The sequence below is a fragment of the Schistocerca cancellata genome, chromosome 8, assembly GCF_023864275.1.
Source record: "Schistocerca cancellata isolate TAMUIC-IGC-003103 chromosome 8, iqSchCanc2.1, whole genome shotgun sequence".
NCBI lineage: Eukaryota > Metazoa > Arthropoda > Insecta > Orthoptera > Acrididae > Schistocerca > Schistocerca cancellata.
Window position 1 is genome coordinate 397,862,559 of NC_064633.1, and position 17,879 is coordinate 397,880,437.

Consider the following 17,879-nt stretch of genomic DNA (forward strand, 5'->3'; position numbering starts at 1 on the left):
GTTGCACGGTCTCATGAATCCCGATGCCATCTTCATCTTGCCAAAGGGAGGGCGTGAATTCATTGTTTTTCAGGGGAACAGCTCCTTGACACCTTTACTGTGGGACGGAGACAAGCTGAAGGTGGCTCCATTATGCTCTGGGGAACATTCACGTGGGTATTCATGGGTCCAGTGGAGTTCGTGCAAGGCAGAATGACCTTCACGACGATGATGTTTCCCGACAGCAATGACATTTTTCAACAGCAATAATGCGCCATGTCACAAGGCTAGGAGGGCGACGAAGGCATCTTAGGAGTACAGTGGCGAGTTCCAATTGATGTGCTGACCGGCTATTAGGTTATTAGGTATGGAAATGAAGCCCCATTCTTCTTGACGGAGCGTAGGGGAACGATGCGGGAGACCCGCACCGCCGTACTAGGCAAGTTCCTACTGGAACAGTCTTCCGAACGTAACGGGGATGAATGATGATGATGAAGGCGACACAGCAACACCCAGTCATCTCGGGGTAGGTGAACACCCCTGGCCCCGCCGGGAATCGAACCCGGGACCCCGTGCTCGGGAAGCGAGAACGCTACTGCGAGACCACGAGCTGCGGACGGCTAATAGGTAGGTGGTGATAATGTTTTTGCTAATCAGTATGTATGTTGCATTAACCCACATAAATCCACATGATGATGGTGGTTTAAACCTCTGAGATGCGAATAAAACAAATTTCGACTCGTAATAGTAAACTTGTTGTTTCGTTGGACCTCGAAAACAGTCGCGGTAAAATCAAACCTAAAATGTTCGCATTTAAAGTAATGCTCTTCTTTAGATCAGTCCTATTTACTCATTTACTATTAACTCTAATTTGTACAGGCCAAAGACTGATCAACAATACTCAAGAATATGTCTGATAGGCGTCGTAAACTACCTCCTTTATCGGTAAAAATTTCTTTAGGATTCTTCTCAAATGACTTTACCTGTGATCTTGCGATCTACCTTTCCTACAATTAGATACCTGCTGTGCCCACCGCACCACACGGTACGCTGCTGTACCTACAGAGGGAGCAACACGAAAAGCAGTTTTCAGCGTAGCGCACACTGTTCTGATCAGTGGCCACACAGATTGTACGAATAACAGTAACCTGTTGATGCTTCCGACGTACGACTCACAAATAGTCCGCTCCATCCACCAATAGTTACTTCAGCCGTCAGGCGCTGATATCAGAAAGTACTTTCAGTATCTGCAAAATAGTTCGCAGATGGGCACGCTTCGTCCTTCGCGGATAAATGCGGACGCACAGAATCACTCCGAACGTTGTCGCAAATCACCAGTTGCCGACCAGTTATCTGCAGCTGCCGCGGTTATAGGCCAGCAGCTATTAAGAGTGATCATCGTACAGTTGACGCCGAGTGTCAAACTGTTCACGGCGCATAAACTAAAAAACTGTCTCGTTTTATCCGTATTTTGCAGCTGCAAACGTGACTGTATTCAACACACTGCAAGTACGAATTAAAAAACGCCTTCAGGCACAAATTTTCGTCTTTTATTAACCACAAGATGCATTTCGGACCCTGTGGGTCCATCCTCAGATGTAAGATGTCTTAATATATGATTTATTTTTGCTCTTGGATGATGTGAAATGCATGTTCCTGTCATGCATCGTGTAGTTAATGGAACACGAAATTTTGAGACTGAAGGCGTTTTTTAATTAATATTCCAGTGTAATAAACCGTCAACCGACAGCGGACTATGACTGAACTTTTATTATTCATCGTACAATGAATTAATTTAGACCAGTATTCCGAACTTTTAGTACAGTACTGCTCCTTATGATCAGATTAAAGATGAATATCTCTGTTGTACATCCTTTTAACAAATGAACTGTTATTCTTTACTTACGGTGTTGCCAGCCTTATTCATGTTTTAGATTAAGCTTGCCCTATGACGAGTCTAGTTGCAAGTGTGCAAGCATGCCACCTACATACAGCAACCAGTTTTCTGAGGTACAGGGTTTGCTTTCTGCTACCTTTTATGTTCGTTATCAAACTTATTTGGTGACTTACGCCATTTTCTGGGTTTGATTCACTGTAAATAGCTCCTGACACATACCTGTGAACAGTCGACTATAAAGTAACTGAATAGCACTCAGTCTTCCTGCCTGTTTACGCGCAGTACGAATATTTCTTTCATTCGACGGTGAAGAATCAGACCTCTGCACGCCTTTCTGCATTTATCTACAATTTTATGACACCGCGAATTACCTTGCATCATCTACGAGTTGTCTGGCGATTTCTATCAGATCATTTATACCTTTCGTTAACCACAACTGTCCTAGGTGAACGTCCGAAGTTACTTACAAGTAAACCTACGCAAGGGAAACACTTCGATTTTGATCGGCTTAGGCTATGTTGTACTATAGATCTAAATAAGAGATTTCTTTCTTTATACGTGTAGAAACGGCCGTTAAGGGAGTGAAACGCCGAACTGTGTCAACCATCCTCCCCGAAGTTAAGGAACGCCACCTGGGCTCTGCTATCCATCGTCTTCTGGTTCTCATGGACGAACAAAGAGCGATTTTTAACACGACCGCTGTCTAAACTCATTTTTATCCCTCCAAAACAGATTTCAGGCATCCTAACAGGTGGTAAAGCGTGAGCAGCAAACGTGTAACATACGAGTAATTGTACAAGAGACTGACAGTCAAATGTACGAGTATCTGTCCCATGAATCTACTTGAAAACAGGAATGACCTGCGCCTTTTTCCGGTCTTCAGCGTCAATATGAGAAATCGCGCTGACTTTGACGACTTCATGAATACTCCTGCGGTTTGTTCTTCAGTACGCCGGCAGCCAGCCGATGCGGCTTTATAGATCGTGGCGGCGGTCTTCTGCCTTTCCGGAGTCTCTCCGCTGTGTTCGCACAGGGACCCGACCACCACAAACAGTAAGCGACGAGGACCTTGTCTCCAGCAAAGGAAGCGCCCGAAAACAGTGCACTCCATTGTAATTGCAGCGTGCCGCCGCATGCCGGCACGTAAAGAAGGGGACCCTTTCACTGCCAACAAAGGGACTGCGACCCAGAAATGACGGCCATTCCAGCGTGAGTACTCTACCTTCTGTCATCTTCTGCCACAGTTCATCCACGAGCCGAGTGTTCGTAAATTCGCACAACAGATTTCGAAAAATTGTAGCGAGGATCAACTAGATATCATGTGGAATAACAGCTTATGTCTGGAAGCGAACCTTGCTGCTGGAACGAACATCTTAAGGGAGAATCGAAACGTTCACTATTCACATTACACGCATGGGACTGCTTCTATTCTACCACTACGAAAGCTATGGCACAAGTAAGCACTGAGCATTGGTATGTAGGCAGTTAATTGTTTACAAATGTAGTAATTACCGAAGTCATATTAAGTTGTCACTATATGCTCAACAGACTCGGGGGAATAATGTGCTCTTTTTCCATATTCGAAATTTCATGATTGTGCACCGCCCTTTTGTTCCATTCCACATGAAGACAACAGTGTTAACACACGCAGCACACAACAACCGTTATGCTACCGACACCCTTAAATCTCTTCAGAAATACGAACGCAAACGTGAAAATGTACAATTACTTTGATTCAAACAACACTTCGAAAACTCGCAAAATGAAATGGTAGACCGACTGATGAAGTTAGCTGTGACATTAGGCCCCTCCTACACACTAAATTATGACGCTCACTTTATCTCTACCTTGAAGAATTAGGGCTCAAAGGAGTGGAAAGAGGTACAGCAAGTCTTCTAGTTGGAAGAGGGACGACACTATTCCTAAATCCGACTTCACATATATAAAAATTTTTAACACAACATTGTTCGTTCAAAGAAGATTATCTAAACGCCACAAATCTTCAGTAATTCGCATCTGGTTGTGACGCTGCGGCCTGCAACGTCCTTGTTTCATATTTGAAAGAATCTTACATCCAATTCAAAATATGTTCAATTGGTTGTATGTATACTAAGAGAAGCACCCAAGGATGAATCACGACATGTCCGCAGTTGCACTCAAATTTTAAACTTTTGTCAGATTTTGTAGTTACACGTTACCTCTGCACCTCTATACAAGAAGAGTGAATATCTTATTTAATTTAAAATGCATTTGTAACTGTGTCAACCAGAGCACCAGTGCATAAGTATACTTTCTCGTGGCTAAATCGCACCACGACAAAGCAAACAGCGACCATACGCTTCTGTGTACAAAACTCTTCAGTCTCTCTTTAGTTTAAATTATGGCACGCAAAGCAGATCTTCATTAGGTTGTTTGCCACTGACTGAAGACAAAGTATTAGGGGCGCCTTGCTGAACTTCATGTGCTTATTCTCAATACAAAGTATTATACAGTCCGAGATCTCAAATATTTTCATTATAAATTAGGTACACAGATGTAGAAAGGCCGCTATGTCAATATGGCCCTTTGCTTTTAGTTTTACCCTGTCAGCTTTCATCAATACACTTCACCAGATTCTGCTACAGAATATTAGTCGTATTCCATAAACTTCTTGGAGACCGGTCTCTTAGATGTGGAAAGATGTCCATACAACAAAATGAGTGAACATTACGAAACATTACTGCATCACAATGCTAAAGTTGATCACAAGGTAATGTAAAACATTGATATTAAGATACTTTTCAATAGGCGGCTGGAAGATGTGGAGAATCTTGCTGGCCTCACACGTGGGGTACAAGCAGAGCAATTTGCAGCATTGTTCCCAGAGGTGAACGCGATCCTTTGGTTTGGAGCCGAGTGGAGGGTCTCAAGGAAAGGATTCATCGACTCTGTGACGGTCTTGGGCGCAAATTTATAGACCTACATTATCGGTTGGGGATTTGTAGGACTCCCCTTGATAGGTCAGGAGGGCACTACACAAAGGAAGCAGCTACTCGGCTAGCAGAGTACACGTGGAGTGCACGTGATGGTTTTTAGGCTAGGCGACAGTTTGAGATACTCTGATGAACACTCAAAAGTCGATACGCAGCAAGGAAAGTCAGACCGAGTTCAGAGTAAACACACTTCGACTGTCAAAATTTTATCAGTAAATTATCGAAATATTCGTAAGAAAGTTAAAATAATTCCCGGGATGAATAGCTGGCTGAAACCCGAAGTGGTAATCTCTGAGATATTTAGCAAGTCATGGAACGTTTATCGAAAAGACAGATTACAGACCACAGGAGGGGGGAGTGTTCACTGTAATGACAAAAATATTGTCTCTATTAGGGTCGAAGTTGAGCATGACAATGAATATAACAGGTCTACGTGAAACCAAGTTAATTTCTGGATGTTTTTACCAGCCACCCGATTCTGATATAATAGTTGTAGAGTCATTCAAAGGATGTCTATGTCAATGGCGCGTAAATATCCATACCATGAACAACTAATTTGAGGCGACTTTAACCTACCGAGTATAGTCCGAGATGTCTATGGATTCATTGCAGGTGGTACATTCAGTCAGTCATGCGAAGTACCTTTGAACACGTTCTCTGAAAACTGTATTGAGCAGCTTGTTCGACAGCCCACACGCAATGGAAATATCTTAGCCCTCGTAGTTACAAATAGGCCAGATCTTAACGACAAAGTCAGTACAGAAACGAGGATTAGATATCACGATGTTGTTATAGCAACTATGGTTACGAAAGTTAATAAACCAGTTAAGAAGCATAGGAGACAGTGTTTCTGCTAGAAAGAGCAGTGAAGCAGTTGTTAGCATCTCACTTAGACAGTGATTGACATCATTTAGTTCCAGTAAGATGGACGGAGAAGAATCATGGGCAAAGTTTAAGGAGATTGTAAATCGTGGTCTGGAGAATTATGTGCCTAATAAGTGGATTAAGGACGGATAAAACTCACCGTGGTTTAATAGTGAGATTCGGGAAATGCTTAAGAAGCAAAGGCTGTGGTGCTCTCGGTTCAAAAGAGAACGCGTAAATGACGACAAGCAAAGGTTAGTAGAGATTCGTGCGTCTGTGAAAATATCTATGTGCGAAGCACACAACTACTACCACCGCCATACCTTAGCAAAACATCCGACAGAGATCCCGAGAAAATTCTGGTCCTACGCAAAATCGATAAGAGGGTCTAAGGCTTTCCATCCAGTCACTTGTTGAGCAGTCTGATGTGGCAGTTGAAGATAGCAAAACGAAAGCCGGTTATAAATTTCACGTTCAGGAAATCGTTCACGCAGGAGAATCGTACAAGCATACAATCGTTTGACCATCGAACAGACTCTCTATGGACGACATAGTAATAAGTATCCCTGGCGTAGAGAAACAACTGAAGGAGTTGAAAGCAAATAAGTCACCAGGTCCGGATGGAAACCCAAATCGATTTTTCAAAGAGTACTCTACGGCATTGGCACCTATCTAGCTTTCATTTATTGTGAATCTCTCGCCCAGCGCAAAGTCCCAAGCGACTGGGAAAAAGTGCAGGTAACGCCTGTATACAAGAAGGGCAGAAGAACGGACCAAAAAAATTATAGACCAATATCCCTAATATCGGTTTGCTACAGAATCCTTGAACATATTCTCAGTTAGAATACAATAAATTTTCTTGAGACCAAGAAGCTTACGTCAACGAATCAGCATGGTTTTAGAAAGCATAGCTCATGCAAAACTCAGCTTGTCTTTTTCTCACGTGATGTACTGCGAACTATGGATAATGTACATCTAGATTCCGGAAAGAGTTGACACAGTGCCCCATTGCAGGCTGTTAAAGAAGGTTCGAGCATATGGAATAGGTTCACACTTCACAGGTATGTTGGTGGCTCGAAGACTTCTTATGTTATAGAACCTGAGTGTTCATCAGAGACAAGTGTATTGTCAGCAGTGCCCCAGTGTGATAGGACCGCTATTATTCTCTATATACGTAAATGATTTGGCGGACACGGTGGGTAGCAATTCGTGGTTGTTTGCTAGTGATGCTGTGGTGTACGGTGAAGTGTCGAATTTGAGTGACTGAAGGAGGATACAAGATGACTTAGACAAAATTTCTAGTTGATGTGATGAACGGCAGCTAGTTCCAAATGTAAAAAAAATATAATTTAAAGCGTATGAGTAGTAAAAACCAACCTGTAACGTTCGGATACAGCATTAGTAGTGTCCTGCTTGTAACAGTCATGTCGTTTAAATATCTAGGCGTAACGCTGCAAAGCAATATGAAATGGAACGACATCTGAGGATTGTTGTAGGAAAAGCGAATAGTTGACTTCAGTTTATTGGGAGAATCTAGGAAAGTGTGGTTCATCTGTAAAGGAGACCTAATATGGGGCGCAAGTGCGACTATTCTTGAGTACTGCTCCAGTGTTTGGGATCCGTACCAGGTCGGATTAAAGGAAGACATCGAAGCAATCCAGAGACGGGATGTTAGCTTTGTTACTGGTAGTTTCGAACAACACATAAGTGTTACGGAGATGCTTCGGGAACCCAAATGAGAATACCTGGGAAGGGGGGGGGGGGTTAGGGGGGGTGGAGGCGACGTTCTTTCCGCGGAACACTACTGAGAAAATTTAGAGAACCGGCATTTGAAGCTGACTGCAGAATGATTATGTTACCTCCAACACACAATGCGCCTAAGGACCACGAAGATAAAGTAGGAAAAATTAGGGCACATACGGAGGCATATAGGCAGACGATTTTTTTTTTCCACAGAAAATTCCGTACTGGCTGTATGAATGACTTTTATTAAATCTGCGACCGGTTTCGCACCACTTATCGGTGCATGCTCAGGCAATATACGCTATTTATAACATAGTAACGTTGAACATTGCCCCGTAGACACTCCCCAACAATCTCGTCCAAAATACCGTCATCTGGTGAAAGCGGTAGTTAAAATTTAAAAATCTTTTTAATGATGGGAACGGCAATGACCGTGCAAGCTGAGAGGAGCCGCGCGGCAGCGGACACATGACGGTATATTGGACGTAAATGGTGGGAAGTGGCTACGGCGCAATGTTCAACGTTACTATGTTATAAATAGCGTATATTGCCCGAGGACGCACCGATAAGTAGTGCGAAACCGGTAGCAGATTTAATAAAAATCATTCATACAGCTAGTGCGGAATTTTCTTTGGAAAAGTGTCGACGTTTGGCTGTGGTTGCCCGCCCTACAAAACAACATGTTGCAGTCGATTTTCCGTCGTTCTATTTGCGAGTGGAACAGGGAAGGAAATGACTCGTAGCGGTTCGGTGTACCCTCTGCCACGAGCCGTAATGTGAACAGCGGAGAATTTATGTAGAGATGTAGGTATTGAAAAGATCAGAAGGCTCTGGAATCGGGCAATGGCGATCAGAAGAAATGCCCTAGAAGAAATAGGGCAGGGAAATTCAGCAGTAGCAGAAGTAACGAATGACTTGCACGGTACACCATTTTCTTTATTTTGGATTATCGTTTATCGGGTATTTCGACAATGGAATCAGTATTTCTAGTGATTTAACGTTTCACAGTATGTGTACATCATCAGATCAAAAAGACTGAATGTCAATACCGATCATCACAGCTGATTCTCTTTCTCAAGAGTACACTACATCTGCAAAGTTGAGAGAGTGCTCTTCATCTCGAGCCTCTAAACATCCCGCCCTTGTTCTTTTTAGGCTAACGGCAAAAGTTTAGCGGCCCCTTAACAAGTCTTCGCCTGCCTGGATGACAACTGTTTAAAATCTCAGAACTGTTCAATCCATAGGCCTTCGGATCAGTAGTCATCGATCGAATTACTACACCATGTAGACCTAAGGACACATTTATATTGATAGGATTTGCCCCTTGGGAACATCTGATGGCATACGGTTCCACTGGGAAGGCTGAGCCGGACGAAGGAGGGCGAATAAAGGAGGACGTGACACGGAAGCAGCAAGATGAACGGCAGAAGAACGCCCGGGTGCCTTATTACGGGCGTGCGCCAGTGTACACAGCGTTCGTTCTCGTGTTCTCTCTCTCTCTCTCTCTCTCTCTCTCTCTCTAACCCAACATCCGCGTCCCGGCAGTACCCGGCGCAAGGCAGCCCGCCCAATTTACGTTAGCCCAATTAACTATTTTATCTCTTGGAAATGTAAATCAAAGTAATGAGGCATATTCTAAAAATGACGCGCGTTTTTCTAGGAACTACTGTTACCAGCGTATCCAAAATATACGATAGAAAATCTCGAGTGGGACGTTTTCTCATTACTGATGTGAGATGTGACAGTTTGATAAAGTATCGAAAGTAATCCACAAAGTCCATCACGACAATCTCCAGACATAATTCTGGGAAAGCTATAATTGCCGCTCAAGAAATCGAGAGCAGTAACAACCCTCTGAAAAGGAACTTACTTGTTATAAGTGTTGTTAACATTCAATGGATGTAGTAAAGTTGTAAGGCTAAACTTGAGTCCACCTTGAATACTCGCTAGGCTTCTATAAAGAACAAGGGAGGGAAGACTTTAGAGGCATCTGTTTGCGAGCAAAGACTGCGGTTGAGATACGCAGCCAAGAGGAAAGTCGACATACAGGCAAGCCAACGTCAGTACAAGTGACATTAAAGAAACCCGTAGGTAGTTCAAATCTGCGATAAAGCTGAGGATAAAAGCTGACATCGAATGAATTTTTGAAGCAGTTTACTTTGGACCTGGGTAATTTTTATAGCATGATTGCTTATGGTGTCAACGGCCTTGCCGCAATGGCAACACCGGTTCCCGTCAGATCACCGAAGTTAAGCGTTGTCGGGCTGGGCTAGCACTTGGATGGGTCATCGTCCGGTCTGCCTAGCGCTGTTCGCAAGAGGGGTGCACTCAGCCCTTGTAAGGCAAAGTGAGAAGCTACTTGATTGAGAAGTACCGGCTCCGCTCTCGTAAACTGACATGCGGCCGGGAGAGCGGTGAGCTGACCACATGACCCTCCGTATCCAGTGACGCTAGTGGGCTGAGGATGGTACGGCGGCCGGTCAGTACCATTGGACCTTCACGGCCTATTAGGGCGGAGTTTATTTTTAGCTTTTATGGTTGCTTATGGTGCGGTAATTCATGCTGAAAGCGACTACTAGAACACAAATTCAGACCCCAAGCGGACGAAATGGCTCTACACTTTGCGTTCTTTCTTTCTAATTTTGTTCAATCCAGAAGTAGTTCAACAACATTTTAATATCTTTTTCAAAAACTAACACTCTTGTTGTAGTTGACGTCTAATAAAAGTTGTTCGATTTTGGTTCCTGTTACTTATATACAAGGTCCAGATACATTAATGTGACCACCACGATGTCCAATAATTACTCACAGACGGCAGATGGTACCACTAGCAATAGAGGTTATATAAAGCTTGTCGGGAGGCGGGGAGAAGGGGGGGGGGGACGCCAAAACACAGCAGTAGTTGTCGTAATGCGAGAGTGATTTATCTGACGTCCGGTAGGGCTTGATCATTGGCTTTCGGAACATGGGTGGAAGCAATTCCGAAACGGCTAGGTGGCGGTGATAGGTTTTTGCTCTCTTTACAATGGAGTGAGCTTCAATTTGCAGCTCTGCCCTCCTGGTTTCACTTCACTAAATGTTATTCTCTGAAGAAGAATGTGTTGACGAATTATTGGGCTCTTACAAAGCTAACAACGCGTTGTTGTTGTTGTTTTGTCCTTTGTCTGAGGACTGTTTTAATTCAGGCAGCTCTCCACGCTAGTCTATCCCGTGCAAGCCTCATCATTTCCGAATAACTACTACAGGCTAGATCCTTCTGAATCTGCTTATTGTATTCCAGCCTTGATCTCGCTCTACAGCCCCCCACCTCCGACTCACTTCCTTCCATTACCAAATTCACAATTCCTTGATGCCTCAGGACTGTCATATCGAACCATCCATTCTTTTAGTCAACTTGTCCCACGAATTTCTATTTTCCCCAGTTAGATTCAATATTTGATCTTACAACCTAATTTCCATTATCCTTCTGGCGCAACACATCGCGAAAGTTTCTATTCTCTTCCTGTCTGAAGTGGTTTGGACCATGTTGCTCTTCCCTATAAAACTACATTCCAGGCAAACGCTTTCCTTGCTATTAGCAGTCAGCATTTTACTCGTAAGTCATCTTTACTTCGGGCCCATCATTTACTTTTCTGCCCTACTAACAACTCATCTATTATGTTTAGAGTTTCATTTCCTAACCTAATTCTGTCAGCGTCACTTGATTTGACTACATTTCAGTACCCTTGTATTATTTTTCTCGATGTTCATCTTATTATCACTTTCCAAGACAGTACCCATCCCCCTGAACTGCTCTTCCAAGTCTCTTATCGTCTCTGAAAGAATTACAATTCCGTCAGCAAACTACACAGTTTTTATGTCTTCTCCATGGACTTCAATTCCCTTTCCACACTTCTCCTTGTTTTTTTTCCCAACTTTTCGCTCCCTGTGTTTTACCCCAGCCACCTTCAGTATTTCATATTGTCTGCTCTGGCCGGCACCATCAAAAGCTTTCTCTAAATCTACAAATGCTATACACGTAGGTTTGCCTATCTACAGTCTATCTTCTAAGTCGGCGGGTCGATATGGGACAGGGTGTTCCTACATTTCTCCGGAACTCAAACTGATCTTCCCCGAGTTCTACCAGTTTTTCAATTCTTCTGTATATAATTCGTGTCAGTATTTTCCAACAATGACTTATTACATCTACATACATACTCCGCAATTCACCATACGGTGCGTGGTGGGCCTTCCTTGTACCAGTATTAGTCATTCCGTTTGCTGTTCCACTCGCATATGGAGCTTGGGAAAAATTTCTGTCTCACATCGCGGTCATAACGCGAAATGTACATTTACGGCAGTAGACTTGTTGTGCAGTCTGTCGCAAATGCCAGTTCTCTAATTTTTTTCAATAGTTTTTCGCGGAAAGATCGTCGCCTTTCCTCCAGGGATTCCCCTTTGAGTTCCCGAAAGATTTCCGCAAAACTCGCATGCTGATCGAACATACCGGTACCAAATCCAGCAGCGTGTCTCTGAATGGCTATGGTGTCTTCCTTTAATCCGACCAGCTGCGGATCCCAAACACTCCAGCAGTACTCAAGAATGGACCGCACTAGTGTCTTTTACGCGGTCTCGTTTACACATGAAGCACACTTTCCTAAAACTCTCCTAATAAACCAAAGTCGACCATTAGCGTTCCCAACTGCTAATCTTACGTGCAGGTTCCATTTCCTATCGCTATGGTACGTTGCAACTACATATTAAATCGTCGTGGCTTTGTCAAGCAGCACATCACTAATACCGCAATCGAACGCAACATAATTGTTTATGCTAGTAATCTACATTAACTTAGATTTCTCTACATTTAAAACCAGCTGCCATTCATTACACCAAATAGAAACTCTGTCTACGTATCTCCCACAGTTACTCATTGAAGACACTTTCTTGTACACTTCAGCGTCGTCAGCGAACACTCGCAGATTGCGTTTACCCTCTCCGTTACTTTGTTTATGTATATAGAGAACAAGAATGGTATTATCGCACCTGCCTGGGGCACACCTGACGACGGTTCAGTAATATTCACACATGTCAGCTCCTGTCTTCTTTGATAAAGCAATTATTAGGCTACATTATTTTTGAAGTATACGGATATTTCCCCAGCCTGATATACAGTATTTTGCATACAAAGTGGAACAATTCTGTCATCCCTAGGTCTTCCAAGAATGCCAGAGATCCTGAAATAATGCAGTCTCCAGGAACTCGTTTCGACTTAGGTCTTTCGGAGCAGTGTCAAATTCTTCTCGCAGTATCGTATCTGCCATCTCATCTTCATTTACTGCTGCTTCTGATTCGATAATATTGTCTTCAGTCTTGTTTCCCTTATAGAAATCTTCAACGTATTTCTTCCACCTTTCAGCCATCCTCTCATTGCGTAAAACAGACTTGTCACCTGAGCTTTTAATACTGATACAGGTGTTTTTTTTCCCTCCAAAGGTCTCTTAATTTTCCTATACGCCGCATCTATCTTTCTCACAGTCAAGCACGGCTCCACAGCATTGTATTTATGTTCTTATTTTAGTATAACGTCAGAAGACGACGGTGATTCCCAAAATAGTTAAAATGCTTTTATTATTATTTTAGTACATCGTCAGAAGACGACGGTGATTCCCAAAATAGTTAAAATGCTTTTATTATTATTTTCCGACACAATCAGTGTATCTTTTCAGATTACAAGTTTCGATCGTGTCAAAAAGCCATTTTCATATTCAACTGTTGCATAGCAGGAGAAGGTGCAATCACTAACGTACAAACACCTCCAGGACCTGAAGGTGCCCGTTTGAGGTAAGCTGAAAAAAATCATTGTGATCGCGTCGTAAATATTTAAGAGGAAACGTTATTGTCTTCTAGGCGTTTCTGCTTTGCCAGTTTGCACTTCCTATCACTCTCATTATTCCCTTTTGCTTGCTTCATACGGTGCATTTTCATATTTTCTACTTTCATAAATAACGTTCAGTGCCTGCTCGTACAGCGTAGCGCACTGCCTTACGAGACAGGGAGGTGAGTCACACCAGGATCGAATCCCTGCGGCGGATTAACGGCCGTGTCTGGCGCACCGGCCAGTCTGAGGGCGGTTTATGGGCGGTTTCCCACGTTCGTTTAGGCAAATGCTCGAATGGGCTGGGTCCCGCGCAGAACATACGATACACAAGCAGTTAAAATACGATCATACACAGAAGAAAGTCTACACAATTCACAGACGGGTGGCGCACACAAATTGCCTCCTTTAGGTTACCGCTGACAGTGGTGTCAGATATGACATCTCCCGCAAAGTCGAATAAAATAAAATTTGCCAGAACATGGGTATAGACGGAGTCCGTAATCTACACGGGGAAAACGCTTCAGAAAAGAAGATGTCAATCAGATTCAGTATCTAATGACGTATACGTACGCCAGATGCAACTGATGCGCGAAGGAAACTTTACCCGCCTAGTTCATCGTCCATGTTGCTGTATTCGGCCAAATGGTATAAATGGTAACAGTTGTCGTACCAAAGAGCTGAAGACACGAATCAATATACGCGACAGAATTTTAGTATCTCCACCCAGCGCGAGTTTCGATTCTGGCAGCGAGTCAGAGATGATCGTGTTGGCCGGCCGGGACCGCAATGTTTGTGAAGTGGGTGAAGCCTCTTACACTCTACTTTTCCCACCATTCATTGTACACCATTCGACTTGCCATTACTGTTGCAAGTATGTAATAGTTTGGTGTAAACGTAGACAGCACGACAGTCATTAGAAGTGTAATTCCGGCATAGTACAGCCCATTTACTAAACTCCTGTCATTACGAGACTGGACAACATGGAGGGGGATCAACAAGGGCGGCGCTGGACGACTTGGCTTCTGTGTGAGAAGGATGGAAACACTGCAGATATTCACATGCAATTGGTGGCATTGTATGGATAGTTATCACCGCCAAGAAAAGTGATCTTGCAACACGACAACGCTTATCCCCATACCGGTCGGAAACCTGCGGCTGTCACCGCTGAAATGGTGTTCTAGGTACTGCTGCACCCATCATATTGTGCTGATCTGGCTCTTTTTACGTCCATAGACACTCTTCGAACCGCTTTTCTGGAGTCTGTTGAACCCACTGCATGACAGCTGCTCGAAGTTCCGGGAAGTTTGCGAAGCGATGTTCGCACAGATATTTTTTCGCAGCCCAGAGTAAGTGGCCAAGTCAGGAGAATACGGTGGGTGTGGCACTACCTGGAATCCCATTTCAACGACGGCACCCGTATTTTTGCGATGCGTATGGGGACGAGAGTTGTCATGTTGCAAGATCACTCACTAACCACACACTGCCATCAAACGCCTGTGAAAGTCCGGAGTATTTGCATACCCTTCTACAGGTACCAGCTCGCCCAGTGCTGACCTTGATAATCACGCTCTATGTTGTCCGTTCATGTAATGACAGCACTTAGGGAAATGGGCTGTAACGCACAGGGATTACACTTCCAGTGGTTGTCTGACCACCTACGATTAGAGCAAAATACTTCATATTCTGAACTGTAATGACAGGTCAAGTGACGCAGGATGATTTATGAGAATGATCGTCCTATTTGGTTTATGCTTCATACTTGGTTTTCGTTTCGTATTTTAAATCCTTCAGCGACTTTGCTTGCAGACGACAAGCTGGTGAGAACTGTTTCTTTCTATGGCCACAGCTTCACCTGCACGACTGATCGCGTTTCTCATGTGTGAAAGAAAACTAGGCATGAAAAAGTAAAAATAGAATTCTATTTACCCCGCAGCAATATGAGGGTTCACTGAACAAGATCGCCGGTGACTGTCAAATCACAGTTCATATGTTCGTGCTCGTAGCTTGCACAACACATATCATAGTGACATATTACACTGAGTACCTCAGATCGTATATGTTACTAACTCTAATGACGTTTGATAGAGATTGGCTGCCTGCAGAACTTGAAATGGAATTCGTGTGGAAGAGGCAAAGGAACGTCGCTTAAAACAAAACTCAAAACTGTACAACGAATAAAATGGGTTTTCTTGTGAATATATCTAAAATTATATATTTATTTCGGAGGTGCAACCGCAGAAGCTTCATTCCTAAAATTGCTACTTCCGACGTATATCTTTTTGCATCTTCGGACTGAGTCCAGAGACTAAGCTACAGCACTCGCGTCCCCGTCCTTTAAAAACCAAGAACCGCCTTACTGCGCGTCCGGCCACAGATACACAAGGATCAGAGACGATGTTCTGCCGTAAAAAACTTTGAACTCAGTCTATGGTTAGACGCTCGATCCCTGCTGCGACAGCTATGCATCAATAACAGTTAAGCTGTCGCGACGTTATTACGAGCTGATCAAAGAAAACGCCGGGTACCACAATTTGTGCAGGCTGAATCCGCTACTTGATTATTTGAATCCCCCGCCAAACAAATTTCCACTGCTTCCTTCGCCACTGAGTACTAGAATGTTGAAGACAACGATAGAATTTCGCCATTGTCGTTCAGAGCGACCCTCGGTTTTTAAAAGGACGGACGCGACTGCTGTAGCTTCAGTCATGGATCACTCGCAGCAGGGTCGAAAGGTATATGGCCGAAATTTTATGGATCGGTTAATGCGCAGCGAAAACATGAAGATGCGCAAATAAAATTCATTTATATTTCACACCATCTTTATGTACAGAATGTATTTCTTCTGGCAACTACACTAGTGGCCATTAAAATTGCTACACCAAGAAGAAATGCAGATGATAAACGGGTATTCATTGGACAAATATATTATACTTGAACTGACATGTGATTACATTTTCAAGCAAATTGGGTGCATAGATCCTGAGAAATCAGTACCCACAACAACCATCTCTGGCCGTAATAACGGCCTTGATACGCCTGGGCATTGGGTCCAACAGAGCTTGGATGGCGTGTACAGGTACAGCTGCCCATGCAGCTTCAACACGATACCACAGTTCAACAAGAGTAGTGACTAGCGTATTGTGACGAGCCAGTTGCTCGGCCACCATTGACCAGACGTTTTCAATTGGTGAGAGATCCGGAGAATGTGATGGCCAGGGCAGCAGTCGAACATTTTTTGTGTGCAGAAAGGCCCGTACAGGACCTGCAACATGCGGTCGTGCATTAAGCTGCTGAAATGTAGGGTTTCGCAGGGATCGAATAAAGGGTAGAGCCACGGATCGTAACACATCTGAAATGCAACGTCCACTGTTCAAAGTGCCGTCGATGCGAACAAGAGGTGACCGAGACGTGTAACCAATGGCACCCATACCATCACGCCGGGTGATACGCCAGTATGGCGATGACGAATATACGCTTCCAATGTGCGTTCACCGCGATGTCGCCAAACATGGATGCGACCATCATGTTGCTGTAAACAGGACCTGGATTCATTCGAAAAAATGACGTTTTGCCATTCGTGCACCCAGGTTCGTCGTTGAGTACACCATCGCAGGCGCTTCTGTCTGTGATGCAGCATCAAGGGTAACCGCAGCCATGATCTCCGAGCTGATAGTCCACGCTGCTGCAAACGTCGTCGACCTGTTCGTGCAGTTGGTTGTTGTCTTGCAAACGTCCCCATCTGTTGACTCAAAGATCGAGACGTGGCTGCACGATCCGTTGCAGCCATGCGGTTAAGATGCCTGCCATCTCGATTGCTAGTGATACGAGGCCGTTGGGATCCAGCACGGCGTTCCGTATTACCCTCCTGAACCCACCGATTCCATATTCTGCTAACAGTCATTGGATCTCGACCAACGCGAGCAGCAATGTCGCGATACGATAAACCGCAATCCCGATAGGCTACAATCGGACCTTTATCAGTCGGAAACGTGATGGTAGGCATTGCTCCTCGTTACACGAGACATCACAACAACGTTTCACCAGGCAACGCCCATCAACTGCTGATTGTGTATGAGAAATCGGTTGGAAACTTTCCTCGTGTCAGCACGTTGTAGGTGTCGCCACCGGCGCCAACCTTGTGTGAATGCTCTGAAAGGCTAATCATTTGCATATCACAGCATCTTCTTCCTGTCGGTTAAATTTCGCGTCTGCAGCACGTCATCTTCGTGGTGTAGCAATTTTAATGGCCAGTAGTGTATATGGTATCAGAGAGGAAAATGCAGTATTGTCAGTTATTGTTTTATACAGAACACTGAGTGAGAAATTCTTTATTACAGTAGAAGGAACTTTATGATTCTGGCCGACTGTGTTGAGGCCGTGACTTCGCAGTAAATAGAACTGGGCATATATGTGCAAAGGCAAGTAAGACTGGACGGGAAGCAGAAGAATAGCCTCTCTACTAGGTAGTGTGTATGCGATCTCCGCAACAGCATTATGCGTCTAACCGCTACAAAGTGCTGCTGAGCCGAACAATTGCCGCAAGCTGAGACGGGTTGACACACATGCG

At 44.0% G+C, this 17,879-nt stretch overlaps 1 protein-coding gene and 1 pseudogene across 1 annotated transcript in view; one reads left to right on the top strand and one right to left on the bottom strand.

The window, feature by feature from the left end:
* LOC126095766 (elongation factor-like GTPase 1) overlaps positions 1-17,879 on the bottom strand; it is a 591,625-nt gene that overhangs the window by 279,574 nt on the left and 294,172 nt on the right. The gene's annotated exons all lie outside the window — the stretch shown is intronic.
* Positions 9,654-9,771, top strand: LOC126096037 (5S ribosomal RNA; annotated as a pseudogene).